Here is a 21,252-nt window from a genome sequence, read left to right as displayed (position 1 = left end):
AAGACTAGGGTAAGTTTTGCCATGGGAACTACTACAGTATCAACGCCGGTAGGCGGGTTCCCTTACTTACAAATAATGAACTACAGCACCATATCTATCTATGTAACAAAATAAATACAGGGAACCATACTTGTTCACCAGCAATCAATTGTACATGTAATCAACCTCATTCCCATGGCAATCTGTAGCCACCATATTGTGCCCACTCTTGCACGAGGTAGTCCATGGGGAAGAGGTTGACATATAATCGTTTCAAGGCTTGTGCTGCGTGCTCACTATATCATCCAGAATGAAACAAAAACTAACTGAATTTCTTCTGGAAGGCAAGGGCTGGCTTACGCGTAATCTTTGTTATTGTTAATAATCAGCATAAAGCTTGTTTAGGTTCTTCTACCTTAACAATGGAAAAATTGTCGAACTCTTCCGATGCCATGTTCAGACTCTTACACAAGCGTGAGCACGTGGCCTGCCTGTGGTGTATGTGAGTTTGTTTCTACATTCCATTGGGGACCCTGGACACTAGAGGGCAATAAGGTCCCCGATTGGCAGAGGGTCCCCGATTGACAACTGTGTACAAAACATATGGGTGGTCTTCTAAAAAAGTTACAGTACAACCAAAAGACAAACAATAGGGGGTCCCCAGTTGCAGGCAAATACACACTTGCATGTTTGCGTGTACAGTGTGCATATGTACATGTACTATGTGTGTACGATGTATTTTTTCACCCACATTGAAGTCGAGTCTTGTACTCAGTTTGCTTGTTCTTATCCAAATTGCCAAAGGAAACATGTATGTAGGAATACTGGAATTCATTTAATATCAGTATTTATTTTTGTTTGCTTATCACATATTAACCTTAATGTACTGTATTGCAAACAAAATGGCAGAAAAACGTTTGTCAAGTACTGACATGCATCATTACCTGAATACCAATTTTTTTTAAAACAAAATAAAGTGGTGATGAGAAATCTGTTCAAAGGTGTTTGTCATTATTCCCTTCTTTGTTGCAGGGCTGTTTAATCACACTATATAAAACAATTCCACACAGTTCTACAATTTTAATTTTTTTTTGTAAAAGCTGTTTTTTTTTGTTCGAAAAGGCAAAACTCTCAGAAAAATGTCAGAATTTCATCAGAGACCACCACTGGGCATCTAAAACAGGGAGAGCTTCCAGGGCCCTTATGCAGGCCCTGAATCCCGGCAGAAAGGGACTTCATGCTGAGAACTTGTGTTGCATGCTTTGGGCACACATTTTAAGTCTAACAAGATTGCACTCCCTGTTTTTCATTTTGCACTCCCACTTTTCAAATCCAAGCTAAAACACTGAATCTAGCTCAGGCTGAATGGCAGTTTTCATTATGTTATGACTGGTGTCCAGGCTCTAAGACTTCTGAATGATACAACCCAAAAGTTTACACTCATTTATTCCTGGTGTACATATTCTTTGTGTCCTTATCCTTGGGAATGTGGGATAACGGAATTCCAGAAAACCATAGACTGTAAAATTGTAGTAAATAACTTGGGATTAAATGTTAAGTTGGTCCCAGTGGTAAACATTCTTCAAAAATGAAGAAATAGCTCTGCATTAACATTAAGTTTTGTCACAGCTGTATAGTCATACTGTAATTCAGCTGTTCTTGAGTTCGTGAAGTGTGCGTACTGGTAGGAATACCCGGTGTACGATCATCCAAGCTGCACGCAAACATTACATACATGTGATTTGCAGTAAAGGAGGACTATCACATGCATGCTACATGGGACTGTTCCTGGCACGTGGCTGCTAATGTCAAATATCCAGTTCCATTTTTCCTGGGTCAGGGCCTGTAAACTCCCTCCAAAAGAGCTCAGATGTTTGTTCATCTTACATTTGAGTTTAGGTGCAAAAATCTGCAGAACAACCCACTATTTATGAAAGCACCACAATCGGCACAGCTAGGTCCATAATGCTCAGTTTAACTGAGGTCTGTGATTTGGCTGGGAATATCTACTGGGCTGTATGCACTCTTAAACCGTTCGGTTAAATTGATATACAGCTTCTTATTTATGAAAATATATTTAAATATACAACACTGTGGAAAAGCCATTTTCATAAAACAGTAATGTGTTTTGATAAATCAGAAATAAAAAGTATAAGAAGAGGATTAAATTGCGGCATGATGACGACGACCAAGAATGTCAGCTTTGTACATGTAGATCACAGGCGGTTAGCCTAACCTGTGGTACAGTGGCAATCATGCACAAACTGTACTGTAGGTCACTTGTTCATTAAAACTCATTGCCAAGTAGCACACTATACAAAAAAAAGAGAACTAGTGCATTTTTTTTTTGGCAATACAGAGACTTATATTGCTAATGACAGTGACAATTTCAATTTGAAAACAACTTAGGATTTCAAGTCATTTTTAAAGGATATCTCCAAGCAAGTGTATATAGGTCCAGTTCAAGATGGCATTTGGCAAAAAAATATGCTCACCTCTCTTTGAGCTTATCGGACGCAGACTCTTAAAAATAATCTTCACACAGGACTACTTTTTTGCTTGCACTTATCAAGCACCTGAATGCTTCCACATATTATAAAGGTGCACAAATCCCTGTCATCTGAGTGGTGGATCCTTATCATATCTTTGAATTTGTTCTATTCCACGGTACCCACTGAAGAGATCTTCATTTCACCTGACTGCTCTCTGTCCCCATTTCATATTTTATTCCCATTAAGAAAGTGGAAACTAATGCAAAGATGGGAACCAGTCTGACTTGCACAGTACTACCAGTGGGTGGTGCTTCAGACAGGAATCTGTTTCGCTTCACAAATGGCAGTTGGTAAAAAGCGAGGACTGTTTGTTCTTATAACAGAAGAGGAAATATCTGGAAGTCAACAATCAGATGACAAGGATTTATGCAGGTATAGTATGAAAAAAATAATGAATATTTCACCACGTGAAGCTAACTAGGAGGGAATATTTCATTTGTCTCCTCATGAAATTATTCTTTACCACTGCACTCACAAACATTCATTGTTTGTATAATATTTTATAGAAACCCCAACGATTAAGTGCTCTTTCATGGTCGGCTTCCACAGTGAAAGTTTTCTTAAGAAATACTGCTAAATGTCTTTGTTGATGGGCTTCAAACTCATTTGTCTGTTTTGGGAAGTCGCTGTATAAAAATCATGTGGAAAATTGTTTTAAATAACAAACACACTGTCATACTCTTATCTGGAAACTGGGTGGTGAAACATTGAACACTTTGAACAAAATTAATAAATTTCAAAGATAGTATGTGATTTTCTTTTTGAAAAAAAGCTTGATAGATGGTTAATTGGTGTTACTGCTATTGGATACCCTCCCCTCCCCGTTTATCAGAAAAACAATTTAATTACATTATTTTGGGAATATTTTGAAAACAGTTTTCAGCACTTTTTAAAGCATGATGTACAAAAAATGGTGGGAAGTCAAAATTGATTTCTATTAACTTTATAAAATGGGCACTTTGCATTAAAGAAAAGCAGATGGGACATGTTTGAAAATACAAGGTGACAGGGTGATATCAATTCCCAGTTTGACGACACAGAATGATGCATATCATGAGGAAATCCAGCTGGTCTCATCATTTGTGCCAGATAACATCTCTGAAATATTGGAACATTATTTAAAAACTTGTTCTCATAGCTAAAATTTCACTTGTATGAGCTTCTGACATAAAGACTCTGTAATCAAACTCATAGTTTTACTGATCTTGTCACATGACCCAGGAAGTTGACCTTTGGTCATGTGATAATTGATGGACTGATACACAAGTGGAAGTCTGTGGCAGCTTTAGTCCCTATTTAACCCCTTTTCGATGGGAATTTCTTTCCGAAAGCCGACTCCAAGAATTCCAGCCTCTCTTCGCCACAAAGGCCACCTGCCAAACCGCAAATTCTCGGTTTGTGGCCAAGCGTGCTCTGCACACTTTCAATTACACGGTGAAAAGGCTGATTGTTCGGTGGCATGCGGCTCTACTCAAGCTTCCATGTTCCCATTGCTTCTTTTCAAAGTGGGGACCATTGTGAAGCTGGTGATTATGATGCAAATTTGGTCTTTTCATTTCTGGGCTACACACAAAGAAAAATTACCATATGTACACAAGAGCCAGGGTCTGCCTTCTTTCATCGTGTTCACTCCAGCGTGGGCCGAGAATAATAGCTGGAAAGCAGGCTGAAGATCTCAATTTTTACGGCATATTTTAAAGCATCCTGGCGTGAAGGGGTTAAATGAGCTGGGGGTGGTGCTGGATGTTGATTGCATGACCCTGTGGTTCAACTAGTCCTTGATGCTTCTGCAGTTGATGGGGGGGACATTTTGAATGGACAACAGGGGATGACGAGCTCTTTATTTGTCTGTGTTCTCCCAAGCGGATCTTTAGGGCACGGTCTGATTTGTCAACACAGGCTACAGGAAAATCCTCACACGTAATGTGGTATACAGTACCTAATTTCTGTTCCTTTCTGGTCTGGACTTTTGGAGCAGTCAATTGTAAGTTGTTGGAATTGACTGGTTTATAATGTATACAGATGTCCTTGTTCTGGAACAAGCAAGCAATAGTCTCTGAGACACGCTGTTTGTAGGGAATGACAGTGCTCCCTTTTTTGGGGGGGCTATTCGATACCTGTCTTTCTGTTTGTCCTTTCTGTTGTGACTAACTGTAAATATTCAAGGCTCATATATGCACTGTTACAAGCATTTCTGAATTTTAGCTGATTCCTCTTGCCTCTCCTCATCACGAGTTATGATGGGTTTGCTCTGTGGATAAAGGTACTAACCACACCAAATTTATGTTGTAATGGGCGCTGGTCCGTGTGCGTTCACTTTCTTCATGTACATGTAGGTATATACCACACATCAATGACCCATCTGGCTTTATAGGGAAGTATGTAGGTATATTAAATCAAATCAAAGTTAAACAGTTGTTTTTATATAGTATATTGGCGACATAGTTCAGGCCTAAACCTCCGGAGTTTCGCCTCTCCGGTTTAGCACTTCGCATTGGCCGATGTGGGTTCGGGTCAAAATATATGACGGAAGTTACCGAGAAGCGTCACCTTAAAAGGAGAGGGGCTTACATAAATTGTGACAGGAATCCAGTTATACAGAACAAAACTGTTCCCAACTACAACTGCATTCAACTCAGATCCGCAATGATACAAATAAGAACAATAACAAGTTGTAAGAAACTCATTGTATCCGCAACAATAATAAATGGGGCTGGGTATTACACTCTGTACATGTATTTACACTTCAGTATGAACACCTCCTGGTACAATCCGATAAATGTCTGTATCCGGTTCTCACTTATTTCCAACCCAGGGTTGACTGGCATTTGGATAAGACCTGGGGAGTAAGGGAAAGAGTATAACTTACAGACAGTATGGTAGAAAACAATTACGGAGCAAGGTATTGTTTACACCTGTCTACTTGCTTTCAGAGTGGAGACGAGGTATTGTGTAAACCTGTCTCCTCAACTGGCACAACCAAGACTAGGTATTGTTTGAACCTGTCTAGGCTAATCAACTTGTACAGCCAGACCAGGTATCATTTAAACCTTTCTGCTTTCAAAAAGAATTCACTAAGGTCCCAGACCTTCCTTGAAAATACTAAATAGGCACCAGGCCTTCTTCAAACTACTTGGGAAAACAGACTCGTCAGCCTAATTCCACTAAATCTCCTCTCAAGAACCCAGTAGTTCTGTGAGAAAACTTTATAAACACTCACTGTATCTCTACTGTCTGCTTATAACTCAATACGATAGCTCCCCAGTACAGTGTACTCCACACAAAAACGAAATCCTTAAGCTTGGCTCCCCAATGCACAAGCAATGCAGAGCCCCCAAAGAATCGTTAAGCTTGGCTCTCCAATGCACATACAATGCAGAGCCTCCATTAAAACCTTAAATTATTTATCCTTGCTCCCCACGATACAAATAAAGGAGCAAATCAATGTGGCTTGGCTCTCCAGTATTTGGTTCACTTACATCCACTTCGTTCAGGCTTACCTGCTCCCCAACGCACAACGTATCACATCAGAAATGAACAGTTCAATAGTACCCTCTGGCCAACATTCAGCAAATCCAATTCCAAATCCCTTAATTAGGAAAATTCTGCCCTATATACACCCTATGGGTTGCGCGCCCAGTACGAAGTCAAAATATGCGCTAAGTAAATAGGCTATACCCACTTTTGTAAAAAGTCACAGAAGACTTTTTCATATGGCGATAGTTTCATCTAAATCTCTCTAAAATCATACAGGAAAACATCACATAAATGGCTGGAATCAATCTTCAAGACATTCCTAACGATAAATGTGTTCTACAACTGTGAATAACTTAATAAGAATCCCAAAAATGCTCACTTTCACCGGGTATAAATGAATGTAAACAAACGCTATGTTCATTGAACAAGATACAGTGATGTCACAGATATGAATATTTATGATCCAGTCACCGACTTACCGGATGATATCTAACAGAAAAGTCATCAAAATTTTAGTAACTTTCTCAGTTGCTTCAAATTAGACAATATTACCTCTACAGAAGCTAACTAAATATTTATCTCAACTTTCTACAAATTTAATTTGCCTTTTCCATGTCTCAGTCTTCCGGAAATAATTTTACAACTTTCAACCAATCTCAAACGTTTTAACCACTGCTCAAATGGCAGTCATGTTGGATTTTACCATAATGCTATTTTAAGTACAGCTGACGTGTAAACAAACACGTGAGAGTACACACACAATACCGGCAGGAAAATACTAGAAACTGTTTAGAAATAAAGCCTACAAAGACAACAGGGATTTACTAGACGAAAATGCCTGGTCTCTAGAAGGAAATGGGTAAGATTTACAGTACGAAGACTAGAGAAAAGTGAGATTTGGGGGCATTTTTGTCACAGGAGCATTAGCTGGAGCCAAACCCTGACTGTCGAAGCACATAACAAAATACTAAAATCTGCCGTCACAAATTTGAAAGGTGGGCAGATGACATCCCATGCGGCCATGGCTATGGCGTTGCTGCCAAACAGAAAGATCATTAGAAGTTGAGCGTTGTTTGAAGAAGTGAAAAAATTGATGTAAGGCTGCTCTATCATCCCAGGAAGAGTGCGTCCGCCACTATATTGTCAGACCCTGCCATTTAGATCGTCTGCAGGTCAACTACATGATTCTTTGTCCTTTTCCATTGACGAGGCTTTGGTTGGCAGTGCGAAAGAAGAGGCAAGAAAGCCGCAAGACTTACTCAATGACGGAGACGATATTATCATCCAGGATCCTACCACAACCATAGTGAGGTCTGGACAGACAGGAGAACTTTCTTTTTATATCCGAGGAATTTACCTTGATAAGAAGGAAAGAAATGAAATAGGTCAGAGACTGAGACAAAGACTTCATGTAACCTAGATAAGGTTGGTGTCAGTCTTTATCGAGTGAGGAGTTCCTAATGGAAGGCTTGCTAAGTCAGATGCATAAGTTGTCTTTAGCGGCAGTGTATAACACCTGAATATGCGGAAGAGTGTTGAAGATGTTTGTGTCGAATTGAAGATAAGCCGTGTGCCGAATTCGGAGTGGTCATCGGTGCCCCGACTGTGACGGAAGACTGATCATTTTCACATATGCGTGAAAAATAAGATCATTAGGTTCGGATGCCTGGGGATGCGGGCTGGAGAGACGCAGCGGTAGGCCTGCATCATGATGGCGAATTCAAGGGGACAGAACTGAAAAAGATAGGAAGACTGCCCGGAAAACGCTATTTGCTCATTCCTGTCTGGGTGCCCAGTGACGTAGTCTCGAATGCCGGTAGGTTTAGACCCGTAGCAGTCATTAGAGATCACAAGGTAAGGCTTGGACTCACTTCCCCGTGGCCTGGGCGGGCCTACCAATGGCAGCAAGAGCAGCTCCAGAAGACAGACTCTCAGGATTGGGTCTGTGATACCCTCTCAATTAGCTCTGGAGGCCCATGCCATAGATATGTTGGAGGCTAGGTCGCATTTGCCTGTAACGGTTGCCGTGGCTCATGTTCATCTAAGGGAGCCTGATGGACTCTCGCAAGACATGTATAATCGAAGACAATTAGACGAGCATTGATAATACAAGGTAATAACTGATAACACAAAGTATTTGTAAAGTTCCAAGGACCTTGTTATAACAGTGATCCAATGTACATGTAGTTGTCTCGTAGACGCTCTTCCTAAAGGCCCTAGATAAAGGGAAGGCGATGAGGAGATGCACAATGTGTGTTGCCCCGCATTGTATACACTGGGGCTGCTCTGGATTACAAGAGGGAGCGGTCCACTAAAGCGAAAACCTACAAATAGGAGCCCCGTTGCAAGAGTATCTGAAGACATGGGGCAGTCGGTTGACTGGCACGGGCGTGGTTGGTGTCGTCCTCCAGACAGAAGATTGCCGAAGGATCCAGAATCTGGAACACATCATAGGTGGTGAGGATGGCGATGAAATTGGTGTCATCTTCAACCAAAGACATGGTCACCTTGCTTGGACTGAAGTAAGGCCCTGCTACAGTCAAGAGCTGAGGGTGCCTTTTAGATTGGCGGGTGGTTAAGGCATGATGTCAAAAAGATTTTAATCGGTGTGCTACGAGCTGCCGCGGTGCCCCATGGCACATTTTTCGAAGTCACCTGTTCACCCTCTACACCCTGTGAGCAGGAGATACATGTGCTACAAACTATTCCCAAAATGTACATTTTTAACTTGGACAGAGGATTAGAAACGTAAACAAAGACACTCTATTTTCAAACAAATTCCCTGATAAGCATTTTATTTGAACAAAGATCGACAACTGACTGACCGTATAAAATGTATGTTTCTGTGAGTTAATGGACCAGTTGCCTTTTTTAGTGGCTGCATCTTTTGATTAACAAGGCCTGTCTCAGCATTTTTCATTTTATTCACAAACCTGGACCACGTGTGGTTTTATTTTTTTTCCCTGCCCCACCGCGTAAAGATACCAGGCTTCCAACCCACCAAAATATTCTTTCCCAAAACAGCATTTATGTAAACCTGGATCACAGGTAGTTTAAATTTTCCATGCCCCACTGCGTACAGATTATTTTTATTCTAGGCAATCAATCCGCCCAAAATACTAATCCTCCCCATCTCAGCATTTCTTTATCCAAACCTGGATCACGCGTGGCTTTATTGTTTCCCTGTCCCAACGCATACCTATTTTTTTTATTCCAGGGCATTCAATTCGCCAAAAATATTAATCCTCCCTCTTGGCATTTCTTTATCCAAACCTGGATCCATGCGGTTTTATTTTTGCCCCACCCCACCGTGTGCTGATTATTTTATTGTGGGCATTTAATCTGCCAAAAATATTAATCCACCCCATCTCAGCATTTCTTTATCCAAACCTGGATCACGCATGGTTTTAATTTTTCCCGGCCCCACCACGTACTGATTATTTTTATTGCGCACATTCATTCCTCAAAAAAATTAATCCTTCCAGAAAATATCAGGTCTTGTGAAACTTTTCTTGAGTATGGGATAATAATATGAAAACAGGGATAATTGTGGGGCAGGAAAATATTCTGAGGCCGGGATAATTAATTGGAGTGCAGTTAAATATTACGGAGTCCTGCATCCAATATTTTGAATCTAGGAGAAAAATATTCTAAACTCCAGGAAAAATATTCTGAGTCCTGACAAAAATATTTGGAGTCGGGTAAAACATTTTTTAAGTCAGGGAAAAATATCTGTGGCCTGGAAAACAACAAAAGGGTATGAGAAAATATACAGGTACATGTACATGTATTGAGCTCTGTAAAATATTCTTGAGTGCTGGGATAAAATAGTCTGAGTCTTGAGAAAGTATTCCAAGTCCAATGAAAGCTCCGCATCTTGTGGACAATACTGTGAGTCCAATGAAACATAAGTTCTGACGCAGGGTAAAATATCGTTGGGGGGGGGAGAAATATTCCGAGGCCGGAGAATTTTTTTAGATATTCCCAGGTCTGAGATAGAATATTCTGAGTCTTTGGAAAGTATTTTGAGTCCAAGAAAAACTAATCTGAGTTTTTTAAAGTGTGAGAAAACATTCTTTCTTTGGAAAGTATTTTGAGTCCCAGAAAAGCAAATCTGAGTTTCTTAAAGTGTGAGAAAACATTCCAAGGCTAGAAAGAAAATCGAGCCTGGGAAAAATATTCCGAGGCTGAGGAATTAATTTCAGCATGGCCAAAACTAATACCCAATGATTCGGGGCCCTCTGGTAATTTAACTGGTTTGTCTCCTCTCTACCTGTTTGTCAAAAGTGCCAACCACAGTAAGGGAAGGTAATAATTGATGTCATTGTGACCGCAGAGTTTTGTTTCCGGCCAATGACTAACACTTCCTTAAATTACCTGATAATAGGGGTATCTGGCTTCAACTTTTACGACCAATGATAATTAAGAATATGTTCAACTGATATTTTGATTGGTTTCTAGTTTTTTTTTTTTTATGTCTCGGCAATTGGTATGTCGACAGTTGAGCATGGAGGATCAGGAGGGGGGGTTGATGACTGTGGTTCGATAAGCTGGGAGGGCCGTAAAAAATGTACACACATGCCAGGCGGCAGGCCTCCTTTATGAATACAGAAATAATAAACAGTAACAGAAAAAGTTTGGAGAGTGGGCCTTCTGTATCAACTCTTGAGCCAAAAGCCTTCTTGTAAGTGGACTATTGTGACAACTCCACGTTTTTGTTTAACCTGTTTAAGTCAAAGCCTTTTAATAGTGAAAATTGCCGATACCAGATGAGTGTCTGTGATTCTGTCGGCATGCTGTGGCTGCCAACAAGCACCCAGAATGCAGTCATCCTTGAAATCGTTATGCAAATTTGTTATGCAGGATCCCTAAGTAGGTTGGTGGCACCCATACCATTGCCTGTTCCTGGAATGGATGACTCATCCTAGGGCCAAGTATGGTCCAACGTACTGAGGTACTAGGCTCCACAGCAACTTAAAAATGCAGAGTCAAACTCTACAAAGTTTTCTAAGAAAAGTGGCGAAGGAAAACAAATTCATATTTCCAAACAGTTTAGAGAAAGTGAGAGAATACTAAATTACACACTCTTCAAAATGGTATTTTGAAATACCAACAACATTTGAGTAATTAGTCTAATCAACTTGATAATCTCGCATTTCTTAATTTCAACTCTCTGTTAAACACGCAATTAAAATCTAGCATTTACTTCTGAAAACTTAATAAATTTACTAAATGTTTCTAAAGTATATACTCCAGGTATCTGCTATTTCTGCCTCCAGAGAGATTTGGGAGGTCTTAGTGAGATACAAATCAAAGTCCTACAATTCTGGACTTGTTTGGCTTCTTTCAAGCATAATATAAAATAGAACCCAATTTCTGTCACAGGAAACACTACATACATACATGCATACACACAGACACACATACGTGTAAACAATGCGGATGGAGGGCATACTTTCCAAACTATCAGACGGAGGACTTCTCGTCCATATGAGTGCAACCTATAACACCGAGGACAACACATACAACACATACTAAAAATAGGTTGCGTTATTGCCCTACTACTATTGGGTCATCATCAATATGGTATGATGTCTCAAGAGAAAGGCTGGTGTGGCTACAACTTCATTGTGTTACGACAAAAGTCTTTGATGTTTCTCAAAGTGCAGGTCTGCAGCGCCACAGTGTAAGCTGCTTCGGTGTCCAGCTTGCCAGGAACTTTCCTCAACTGGAAGAATTTGCGCAGGCCTTCTTGGACGTCTGTCTTCTCTGCTGTAGTCCAGGGACGGCACTTCACTCATCTCGATGGTGGAGAGGGTTCCCTTCTTCGTGATGCAGCAGCAACACCAGTAAGCTGTCCTATTAACGTAGAGGCAAGAAAAGGACATTAGGAATGTAGGTGACAGCTCAGCAGACAGCCTGTCCAGGTGACCGACCAACAGACAGACAGACAGACAGACAGACAGACAGAGAGACAGACAGACCAAATCTTACCGTTTTCGATGGATTCATTGCAGGAGTCTTCACTGCTGTCACTGCTTTCCACACTGTCGCTGCTGTCCTCTTCACTGGTGAAGCCTTCTGAGAGTAAACCCCAAAAATTGAAATCAATCAGTAAAAGCACACATACGTGCACGGGTGTCTTTTGGTTCTTTTCTTTCTTTGTACTGGTCTGTTCTTCCGGGGGGGTGAATAGGAAGAGAGGTAATGTTTCTGGCAGAGTATGATGCCTTACAAAGTGGAAGTCTGGGTTGGGTTGACTTGGTTCGAAGTCAAGCGTTGGGTAGACGGAACATGGGAAACATGGTTTGAGTACAAGGTGCCCTTACCTCTAGTTACATGCAGATCGTCCAAGGATTTGCCGCGCTGGGAAGACAGGTTGCCCATCTCCAAACTCGGGAAAAGTCAAGACAGTTTGGTGTCCCGCTGTACACGATCTGGCAACTGGTAGTATTCGCGATGTACCCGCAGATCGTGGCCCATGTAGTTGGCTAGAGTTTCAAGCTGATGTTCCTTTAATGCAAGAATTTGCGATGCAGTTGCTACATGTTTACAGAGTTTGGTGGACCGGATGCTGGATGCATTGTCAAGACCAACCTTAGCTGCATATGCTCTTAAACAGTGACTCCCTCGAATGTGGCCTCTCCCGTCATAACAACACCATGCGCACAAGAAGTCATTGTCTTGGGCTACTCCAGCTTCATGTCTCGTGGCGACAAGGGCATTCAACCATGCTACTGCCTCATTGCTTAGAAGCACGGGAACAGTTTTGCCTCTCTTGCCAACTATTTTGAAAACACGGAACATCTTGCACAGCTGGCATTCTAAATCACTCAACAGGCATTCCCCCTCCAGTTTGGTGGTGCTGTGCTTGTGGAAATCTTCAAGTTTCATCTTTGAAATCTCCCCCTGCCTTCTTCGGTTGAACATGATAAGGTAGCACAGACTGACCTCATTCAATTTCTGCCAAACTGGCCTGATTTGTCTGCCCCGAGCACCCTGGAGGAGTTGAAGTTCCCGGTTGCCAGCTTCATGAAGGAACAACGACAGGTGGACTACATCCGCATTTGTCGGGAGAATGGCGACTTTGTTGCATTTTCCTTGGTATAGTGTTCTGTGTGCATGTGTGGACACAAGGTCTTTCCACTTCAGTTCACACAACTGCAGAAACTCTTCCGCACATGTCGCTTTGTGTTTTTGGCCGGACTCTAGGGCAATTCCTTTCAAGACGAGTGCACACTTCTTGACGGAATAACCAATCTTCAGCGCTAGTGACGGAACATCGTACAACTGTTTGTCTTCCCTGAAGCCGGCAATATCGTGCACGGCCTTCACAATATCAGAAAGGTGGTGCAGATGGACAAATGATTCGAGTGATGCATTTGGTTGCTGGGTGTTCTTTCGGAGTTGTATGACGAGTCGACCTAATTCATGAAACCTGTTACGGATGTAGCCATGCTGATCTACATCGTGCCCTGGTTTATGTATTCACGCTTGGCTAATTCAACAATCAACGTGTCATTCTTGACTACCAAAGCCACATCATTTCTCTTCATTGGACTAAGAACCTGGTGTAACTGGAACGACACGCCAACAGGAGGAGGTTTCAACAAATCACTCTTGTGAGCGACCCGTCCACCCACACGAGCCTCTTACCGGTGCTGTCAGTCCGTGGAGTGGGTGCTGGCTTCAAAGGGCACACGTGTCGCCACAAATCGGTACGCACATAATAGCCATAACAATATACGCATGGTCCATATGCATGGGGAGGTACCTTGCGATTTCGCCTGTACCCGACAACAAGCACACCACGACCTTCACAAAGAACCTGACAATTGTGCCTGTGATTACTTATATTGCGAATTTTCAACAGAAGTTTCTTACGCACACTAGCGTTGGGCTCACAGGCGATCTTGATGACTTCTCTTTCTTCCTTGTGACATGACTGGAGATGACGGGGGAGCTTGGCCTGGGGTACATCGTAGTAAAAGCAGAAGTGTTTTGTCCCATTTCCTGCAGCCAACCTCATACACTGGTTTGCATTTCGGTCACACCACAGTTCTGCTGGACGTCAGACGTGCCATCACTTGGAGCAACAGATGAAATAGGCCTACTGCTGGAACCGGTGGATGAATCAGCCATACTGTCCAAACGTCTCCACTTACGGTGGACAGGCCAGCTGGCAAGAAAACAAATTGAACACTATTTTCATTAAACCACCTGTCTCCTTTTAATTTGGTATGGAATGATGGTGGTGGTGGTGGGCAAACAGGTATCCGGGCTCCAAAGAGCCACATCCACCCAAAGCCCCCCCCCAAAAAACATTTGAAACACAATTAGGCCTAGAACCACCACATACTAACAACAGAAAAGTCTTCACTTGTGGCTGGAAAAATGTGCAGCAGGAACATGTTCAACTGGATTATGTGATTGAGCTTTTCGGACTGCATACGTATATAGTACCTATTTCACTGGTACATTCACTCTAACAGCCGTGTAAGATCTACATTAGCCTATCGACAACATGGGGGGTGAGAGTAGCCATACTTTAACCACGCTTTAACTAGCCAGCAATGGGGCCATATATTTAATGATGTAGTAAACTGTCCGAGATAGGATCTGGTCGAGCTCAACATTCTACTTCAAATTAAATTGTTTTTACTTACCATATTTTCCACTAGAAGAAACCTACGTCTCAGAACGGCTACAGGAGTCCACAGGCGATGGCAAGGTGACGCTATGATGATTTGGACAGTTTGGAGGCTTTTATATTAGTTGGGATTATGCGTCCCCTGCACTTGGCGACGTTTATTGTGCTCAGCAATCCGGATTGGACAGGGTAGTAAGAGAGCTAGAGAGGGCGCTATTCCGTCCAGGGATGCGCCAAAACTTTCCATTTAGAACGGGTGTTTTTAAACACCCAGCGTGTTAAATGGGTACACCGAGGACAGCTTCCAAATGCCTTGAAACTTCGCTGACCCTCATAAATGCTGACTGCGGCCTCAAGTTTCACCTTATTGCAAACTGAGGATGTCCTCGATTTACAATCTGACCTCGATTCGCAGCTGTGTTAATATATAGAAGAGATCCGTCTGCACCTTTCACAAGTACACACACACCCATGTACATACATAAAAATCTTAATGATACATGTACATTAACCTCCACCTGTGACATCACTCCATTATTTTGCATAAATGGAGCAATAGAGACAATACCCTTCCATTCTTTTGGAGGTAATGCTTCCATCACTTCATTTATGCTGAATAATGGAGTGGTACATTTTAGGCTAAAGTGGCCACTAAAAATATGCTGTAGATTGCAATGTAAATTTTGAATTTTAATACAGTTGTTCAATCGAGTTTCAGACTGAAAGATTAAAAATGATTTGTTAAAAACAACTGCTCTAATAAAATGCCATATATCTAAAGTCTATTCAATGAAATACTGGCATTTTTGTTGCACCTTGCAAGCAGTAATACTGACAATAATATTGTACAGTCCATGAAAGCCGTCGGTGTCTCAGCGCTGCAGTAACAAAGGCAGGATACTTTTGCTTTTCACACATTCTTTGATTAAAGAACTCGGCAACTTGAAATTAGTTTGCAAGCCATGCCAGTAATTTCCAAGATAAGTCCAGAAAAACAAAGTCACGAAATGTAACCCTCAGAAACTTCTTGTGGTTTTCTTCTCGAAGTCACAAATAAATCACTCAAATATGAGCAGATAAGATCATCCTTCTTGAAATGTTTAATGACGTTCGCAGCCGAAACAGTTCAACCCTCATCTTTTCAGTTTTAACCATAGTTCTGCAGTTAGAGCGTAAAAAGGCTCAAACTTAAATTTTTTAAGGGTTTCTGATGAACTTGGAGATCAACAATCACTTTAATTGGCTCATTCCAGATTGCAAATGCAGTGACGATTAGACAAATACAGAGCCATTAGTGTGCAAATGAAAGAAAAGCTTCAAATAATCTACACTGGACAAAGAATTAGTGAAGTTGATTATATGGGACATGATACTAACACATACTGATAATTTTATCTTCGGTGTTCGATACTATATTGCCAACAAGTTAAGGAATGATTGCTTCTGTACCTGCAAGAAAAAGTACTATTGCTGACCTTAACGCACTCATTGAGTTTTCACTCCATGTTTAGTCTTTTGGCTAGACTTATCGGTCTCTTCTACAAGAGCAAGGTCAAACTGCCCACAGGACCTGCAATTCTGAAAGATCAGCCAGTTCTATTCCAGTTCCACTTAAGGCGACACATTCAGTATATATAATCCATGGTATCAGTGGGTAATGACAGTTGGTGTTTCCATGCAGCAAAATCAAAATAAATGTCTTTATCTGACGATATGGCCATGCATCCATCCCGAAGTACATTGTACATAAGCCGAATGATGGAGGTGCCCGTGGGTGTGGTTGAAAGTTTTACCATGGTACAGAATGAATGCATTGTTCTGTAACAGCATCGTGCATTTGAGTGGTTGTCTATCATTAAATTTGTTCCAAGGATTCAGGCCTTGTGTAACAAAACAATTGTAGACCTACTCTATTTGAAACAAAGATGCTCCATTTGTGCGAAATAATGGAGTGGTAAAACAACAGTGTGATGTCTCAGATGGAGGTTAAGTTACATAATACCGGTACCCTTGGTGCGTGCCATTCGTAGCATCGATGGCCATTGGTGTTGTCTTCTGGGTACAATCTGCCATGTACTTCTCAAAGTCAAGGGGCAATCATGAGAGTGTATCCATATCAACATTGGCTTTGCATAGTACAGGTAGTCATGGAACTCTCACAGATTGCCCACTTCTTGGCTAGAAATTCTAACTTACCTGAATGCAGGTGTAAGGGTTCTTGAGCTGTAACTGATGACTCTCAGTTTTCCCTATTGCGGCTGGTAGAGGATAGCTCTGAGACCCTCTTTAGATGCATCTGTATAAACAATGAAGGGTAGCGAGAAATCAGGAAATGCCATTACTGGTGACTTAGTCAGGCTATCCAGGATGGAGTTCAGGGGTTCCTGATGTTCAGTGGTCCAGGTGATTGGTTGCTTAGATGGGACCTGTCCTCCACCTTGTTTATCTGATTTCAGGTTGCCTCGTCAACTGGCTTCTCGATGAAGTTTCTTTTGATTCTCTGAGTTGACAATCAGGAGGTTATACAGTGGTTCTGCTACTTGAGAGAAATCTTGGATATATCGCATATAGTAACTGAGGAAACCTAGTAATTTCCTCAGCTCTCCAACCATTCCTGACATCTTCTGTTTCAGCAGTTGGGTGGCACTAATATCTGCAGGATCCATTTTGTATCCTTCCGAGACAATGAGGCCAAGGTATCAGACGTCTCTCTTGAATAGTGACACATGCTCAGTTTTAGCTTGATGCTAATCGCAATCTACGAACTTTTTCTAAGTGATTTTCAAAGCGTGTTCCATACACCAGAATGTTGTCAAGGTAGATGGTGGCTATTTCTCCTGTCAGTCCCTCCAGGCAGGTCTCTGTGCATTGTTGAAACACCATCGGAGTGTTAGTGAGGCCAAAATGAATTCTGCGCCACTTGTAAAATTTCCATTGTGTCACAAATGTTGCCAAAGGTCTGCTTTCTTCCCCATATCCTTGATGGTAGGCTTTACCCTGATCCAAAGTGGAAAACCAGGAGTTCCCTCCTAAACCAACCAGGACATCTTGGATACGGAGAATTGGTTGTCTGTCTGGGATCCGATTGTCTTGTTATTCAGCTCCCTGTAGTCAATGCACATGCACAGGTTGCCATCATTTTTCCTGACGCACTTTTAAGGAAGGATACAGGGAGGTTAACTTCGCAATCCATTCCCGGCTTATCAAGTCTTGGAAAGGCTTGCGGTAGCACCATGTTAAGGAATATATCTCTTATGAGTATGTGTGGTTCTGAAAAGAACCGGGAGTATACTCAACATTTCGGACTGCGTGCTCAGTCCATCGTCAGGAGATTGAACAGATGCTGAAGATGGAGCTGTTTATATAAGGTGACTGGATGCAGTGGGGTGTGATGGCAATGGGATCCTCTGTATCCCTACGCCAGCAACAGTCCAACCTTATGAGATGTTTGGTCCTGCCCCATCTTTGACCCGCAGAGTCCTTCACCAACCATACGGTTGTCAACATGAGTAAACACACCCTCTCCTCCAGCAAGGAGAAAGTTCTTGCCCTGGGCCTGAACTTCGCGCTACGGAAGAGATTATCCAAGCCACCGAGCCCACTCTCCGTTGCCCTGACAAGTCCACTGCCAATGAGATCCGTCTCAAGATCAACCAAGCCCTCTGGAAGCAGAACCCCAAGCCAAGCATCTCCAGAGAAGATCAGTCAGCCATCAAGTCTCTACGCCAAGACAAGACCATCCATATCCTCCCTGCTGACAAAGGCAATGCTACGGTATTCATGGCCAGAGTTGAGTATGACCGCAAGGTCTCAGACATACCCGACTTGGACGACTACCAGGAGCTCCGCAGGGATCCTACAACATCAATTGAGAGAAAGCTGCAGCAGAAGCTCCTATCCCTCCAGCATTCCAGTAACATCACAGAACCACTCTACCGGCAGCTACGTCCTTCCAACTCAAGGTGCCCCAAATTCCCCCCTATGGGTCTCCTTTACCCCCGGCCACCTCACCCTGCCCCAACCTATGCCCAACTGACACACCTCACTGACCTGCTGGACCCCGTTCCCATCAGCGCCCAGCTGTATCCACCACTAGCAACCTCGTCACGCCCCGTAATCTCTTCCATAGGTAAGGCACCAAGTCAAAATAGAAACGGTTCATGAAGTGGGAAACGATACATAAACGATAAGCTCCTTACCCACTTCAGAGTAAAGCGGGCAACGATAGGGAGTCACTAGCTAAATGGCTTGTGGTTTGATGAACACCACTCCTGGGTGATGTTCTCTAACAATAGAGAGCTTTAAGGATTACACTTTGGATCTGGTACTTTACAGACCTTTACAGACATTTCTATACCAGCTGTGCAAAGCATGCTGATACATGTACAGTGTAATCGTCAACATTCTTCGGGCAAATGCTCACAAAAAATGCAATACATGTATCTATCTATCTATCAAATTCATTTACTGACTTCAGCCAAATTTGGACATAATCTAGCTTGGCCAGAGTCTCATGTGTAGTGACCAGCATGTTAGGTCAGTGGTCACCTAGTGGTCATTTTCTTCAAAATTACAAGATGCTTCTTATTCCACAACCTCGGTCCAATTATTGTCTAACTTGAACAGTGGCATGTCTGGACAAAACCTCATAAAAGTTTTTCACAGAATTTGGCCAGTGGTCACTTAGTGGTCATCAGGGATCATGTTCTTTCATTGCATGGTTGAATATTCAAGTTTTGTTATATCTATCGGTATCTGCCACCTTCCTTTGCCGATTTTAGCCACATACATGTATGAACATAATCTTCCTTGACACGATTCCTGTCATACTTGACCAGCATATAGGGTCAAGGTGTGACACCTTGACCCTATATGCTGGTCAAGTGATCACTAGTGATTATTTGCGTTAAAAATACAAAATAACTTTTCTCACCCAAGTCAAGATTCAATTGATCTCAAATTGCGGTGGTTACATCTTTGCAGGAAACACCATGTGGGTGGTTAACAGAATTTGACCGATGGTCACCTAATGGTCAGTGGGGGTCATTTAAAAAAAAGTTCTTCTATAGGTTGTCCAAATGTAAAACTTGATCGTTTCATCTCTGCAGCAAGCGTTATGTATGGTTTACACAGAATTCGGCCAGTGATCACATGGTGGTCTGTGGAGGTCACTCAATTTAGATCAAACATATTAACATAGGCCTACCAAATTATTCAGCCGAGAGCTGTGATGTATATGTACAGTACATGTACGTAGCCTCAATGTACATTTTGTAACTGTGCACACAGCAGCACACACACATGTCACCCTAACCGGCCACTGACCCACCTGTGTTGCCCACAATGCACATTATGCTAATCGGGCCACTGGCCGACATGTGTTGCCCATGTACTAGTACATGTACATGTTCTACTATTAATAGACTGATTCACTGATACTACTACTGCTGTGTCCATGACACTCACGTGTGCAATGACGGAAAAATTGGATCTGGTCTGTACCTCTAAAATGTAGAGAATTTTGTGCAAAGTCCATTTCCTGAACAAGACTATACATGATTTGCATACAAGTAGGCAGGAGCAATGAAGATGTTTAAGCCGGACTTGCCAGTAGTCACCTTATGTGCACCTTCAACATTTCCAAAAGCTATTCACAGCTGATACATGTATATCCGTGCTTCCTGAAGCACATTAGCTCTCGTTAGTCTATTTTGACCAAACTGGGCCAGATTTATTTTTCTTGCTTACTCTTTCTTGTTGAAAGTGTGATTGTTGCAGTGGCAGTGTGTCCAAAAAAAAAGGAGATGTACCATTTACACTGTCAGCAAAGGAAGCCACTGGCCATTTGACAGGGAAGTTTCTTCTCTCTCTCTCCCTCTTAGCAGTGAAATTTGTTTGATGACCGGTCGATAGCTAACACGCTCAGCAAAATTTATGACCATGACTTTTTGCCCAGCCGATCGGCCTGGATCATGTATGGCCGTCTCCACTGCATGTAGGCCATCTCGGACTGTCTGGTGCAATCTCATTGCTAGCCCGGACACTGAGGAGGGTGAGAGAAATATTAAATCTTTTGTACAGAAGATAAAGGGTTGATCTAAAAAATCAAATGATTGCTTATTGAAAAGAATCTTGCGTTGTCTTATTCTTTCATTAGTTTGGGAATTTAGAAAAATGTTTACAGATCTTAACCAGAAATCCTATAATTTGGCCGTCATTCATCATTCGATCTGTTGTTTTGCTCTGTTTATTTGTTGATCATTTCTTTATAAACATTTCCCATAACCTACCAGGCTCCATGAAACACAAGCATTGCTTATAAATTTGATCTTGTCCCCAGGACAAGGGGTAACCACTGGAAACGTTTTGCTACAGGAAAAGTTATTTGATTTGGGGATTCATGGAAAATTATTTTAAAGTTTGTTTGAATCATCACAAATTCACAAATGATTAATTTTCTATTAAAGAAACTCAGGAATACTCAAAGTTATCATTACATCATACATTGGATACATTCGCTCATGCCTATCACAGCATTGTTTCACAATCATTAATTTCGGTTTCCTGAAGAAAAGTTTCTTCAATTGAATACAC

At 41.9% G+C, this 21,252-nt stretch overlaps 1 protein-coding gene and 1 pseudogene across 9 annotated transcripts in view; both read right to left on the bottom strand.

Annotated features, from left to right (window-relative positions):
- LOC110990417 (small integral membrane protein 14-like) overlaps window positions 1-21,252 on the bottom strand; it is a 150,315-nt gene that overhangs the window by 111,725 nt on the left and 17,338 nt on the right. For all 8 annotated transcript variants that reach the window (XM_087141010.1, XM_087141006.1, XM_087141009.1 and 5 more), the window contains exon 2: window positions 16,855-16,954. The gene's annotated coding sequence lies outside the window, so the exon portion shown is untranslated. The remainder of the gene's footprint in view (window positions 1-16,854; window positions 16,955-21,252) is intronic.
- On the bottom strand, window positions 8,787-16,843 carry LOC110990416 (uncharacterized; annotated as a pseudogene). Its single transcript, XR_015426366.1, has 3 exons — window positions 12,338-16,843; window positions 12,003-12,089; window positions 8,787-11,867 (listed from the first exon to the last, which is right to left on the bottom strand). The product of XR_015426366.1 is annotated as an uncharacterized LOC110990416 (transcript).

The sequence above is a fragment of the Acanthaster planci genome, linkage group LG09, assembly GCF_054643075.1.
Source record: "Acanthaster planci isolate LZ-2023a linkage group LG09, COTS_SCS, whole genome shotgun sequence".
NCBI lineage: Eukaryota > Metazoa > Echinodermata > Asteroidea > Valvatida > Acanthasteridae > Acanthaster > Acanthaster planci.
Note: the sequence above shows the minus strand (reverse complement) of the source record. Positions and strands in the feature narration are given on the sequence as shown.